The sequence below is a fragment of the Anoplophora glabripennis genome, unplaced genomic scaffold, assembly GCF_000390285.2.
Source record: "Anoplophora glabripennis isolate ALB-LARVAE unplaced genomic scaffold, Agla_2.0 scaffold205, whole genome shotgun sequence".
NCBI classification, from domain to species: domain Eukaryota; kingdom Metazoa; phylum Arthropoda; class Insecta; order Coleoptera; family Cerambycidae; genus Anoplophora; species Anoplophora glabripennis.
The window spans coordinates 185,223-188,385 of record NW_019416308.1 but is presented as its reverse complement, the minus strand read 5'-3'; positions in this window follow the sequence as shown (position 1 = coordinate 188,385).

The following is a 3,163-nucleotide window of genomic DNA, read 5'->3' as shown; positions in this document are numbered from 1 at the left end:
TGTCTTGCTTCACCATAAATTAAAACGATATCCAGCAACTCAGAGTTGATGGATATCGTTTTAATTTATGGTGAAGCAAGACAACATTTGTATTATGGTGAAGTATTTGTGTTATGGTGAAGCAAGACATCATTTGTGTTAGTTCGTAGAAAGTGAGTAAGACGGACCCAAATGTGTTTACACGTGAGTGGATAAAATTTTGAACAATTGCTGTTGCAGCATCGGGTATGTCAAATGATTTTATTATTTAAAAACACAAATTAATTTTATTAATAATTAATAAAGGCAAAAGCATTTGAATTTGCCGATATAAAATAGGTGCGATAAAATTCTATTTACATATTTCTTTCCTTGCGAAAGTTTTTGTCCGTTTTTATCACGCCGCCATACCGGTCGCATTGTGCGAGGTCAGGTTTTACAGTGGACCAGTTTCCAGTGCCGTGCAGAAGTGTATTTTTAAATCAATTTCGAACTGACCTTTTTGATTTTTTCTTTACAAAATTGTATTTGTAAGGGTGCCCTGTACATCCAGAATTTTTTTTTTTGGATAAGTTCTGAATCACCCTGTATAACTATCACCAATATGTAAAAATTATTCATAAAATGATCCGTTCAAATGTGTATTGGTATTTTGTAAATTTTAATATTTTGCCTTTTTTAACAGTACGCCACTGCCGTTGTGTCTAATTGTTTACATTTGACACTATCTATCTTTATTTATTAGGTAGTTCCCTGTTTAGATGTTTGCTACAGTTAAAACACATGATTGTATAAGAATACACAAAGCTCCTTCTAGTGGTTAGAATTCGTTGGCTTCAAGAGTACCAATTTACATTTCGAGTCGAATCGATCGAGATTGACTTCGTAATTTCCTCGATATCTATAAAACGACATCGAGATTTCAGGAGTCCCGCTACTGTTCCAGGACTGTTCACTACCAGAACCAAAACAAGCCTGTAGTATTAATTTGCACCGGCCATGGCCGGTACGGCCGTAGGAAAATGGCTTAATAGACGGAGAGCTGGCTATAGAGGAACTGCTATAATCAAGTATAGTCTGGACGGGTATATACAGGGTGTTACGAAATTCGCGGACACGGACTGTGTGATCATGTTAAGCTAGATAAGGTCATAAACATTTTCAATCAGACCGATACTTTTCCGAGATACGGCAGTTTTAAATGTCCAAAAATATTAAAAATTTTCAATTTTTAATCATTTGGTAAACAATTATGACAAACGAACTGTTCAAAATTACCACTGTCTGCTGCTAAACATGCTTCAACACGTAGGCTTGGCAGAGGTGATCCATTTGATTGGCCATCTCGTTCTCCAGACCTAACGCCATGTGATCTTTTCTTTTGGGGCTTCCTAAAAACATTGGTGTACAGAACTTCAGTGACAAATTTGAATGAATTGCAGAGCCACCTATTTCAATCAATAAGTACAGCAAATAGCACCTGAGATGATACGCAACTCCATTCGAGCAGTAGCGCAATGTGCTGAAGCATGTTTAACAGCAGACGGTGGAAATTTTGAATAATTGTTGTAACTCGTTTGTCGTAATTGTTTATCTAATGATTGAAAATAATTGGAAAAAAGGCAAAAATGCCCGAAAAAGGTCAAACAATTACAAGATGACTTACTTTCTTAATAAAAAAACATCATTTCGTTTTTTAATATTATCTCGCCTATTATTAGAGATGGACCCAACAAACCCTATATGACTATGCACGACAAGTAACGTTCTATCCAAACATGTAAAAATATACAGGGTGTTCCATTTAAATTAACAAAGTCAACATCCGCGGCCATTTTGTTTGAACTTCATTTGTTTTTCCACTATCATTTTCGAAAACTTCATAAAATCGTTATCGAAATCGTGCAACTTTTGTATTTCACATTTTTTTATAACTCTTAAAACAAAAAAGTTAAAGGGGGGGTCAAAATATAGTGAATCACCCTGTACTTGTGCGCAAAAAAATGCAACTGCAGTTTTTCTGGAATTGTATTGAAGTTATTTATTCTATGTTCTGGACAAAAATTTAATTTCATATTGATATTCGGCAACCCAATATCGCCTATACCAAATCTCATCTCATCTTAAAAAGTGATGGAATTATCTTAAAAAATTAATTTAAAAAAAATCTATAAGGACCCGTAACTTTGAGATGAAGCAAAAATGTCCTAAAGCAACCTGATCTATATCAGTTTATTTTCACTTGAGGAATATATACAGGGTACTTCAGAAAGATCTGCCGTAAATTCAGGGGGTGATAGTACGACAAAAAATAAGAATGTTTTGTCTTATGAACTATATGTCTACCTCCTATTGTTTTCGAGATACACAGCAACAAAATAAAAAATTTTAAATAGAATTTTTACGAAAATTTCCAAACGGTACGAAATATTTTTATGAAATTTGATATTCCGGGGATTTTAAGGACGCCAAATACGCTGGTCTAATTAATTTTTGGATATTTTATAGAGGGCGCTAATTATGCTACATTTATATTACATTTTAAGTTCTAATTTTTTTGAGGTTAGTTTTTTTAGCATTTGGGCTCCAATTTCTAATGTACAATTTTATTTTCTATATATAATGTACTCTTGTTAGAACTTCCTAATGTGGCTTTTAATTGAACTCTTACAATATTACGGTGTAGAAAATAAGTGACTTTTCTCAATGTAGACTTATGTCAAAACTTATTGATTTATGCATACATTCTCAGTAATATTTTAAACTCTAATTTATTTTATATCAAAATTTTAGTGACTGTAATTAGTTATTACTAACTACAGTCAGTACAGTTTCATAAGACAAATAATTCTTATTTTTTGTCATACTATCACCCCCTGAATTTTCGTGAGGTCTTTCTGAAACACCCTGTATAAGTTACTTACGCGATATTCTATATAATACATATAATATACATTTGAAAAAATATATTTTATACATATATGTATATGAATAATAAAGTATGAAATGTAAAAATGGTAAGATGAAATGAAGAAAATGAAAAGAATAATTTTCAGTTTTTTAAAACTTCATAAAAATGGTCCTTATTTCATGTAGTGCAGGACAAGGTACGAGTATTTGGAGCGAACAGTTTGAAAAACAAAAGTATTCTGGTATTTAAATATAAGCCGAAGACACTATTCGC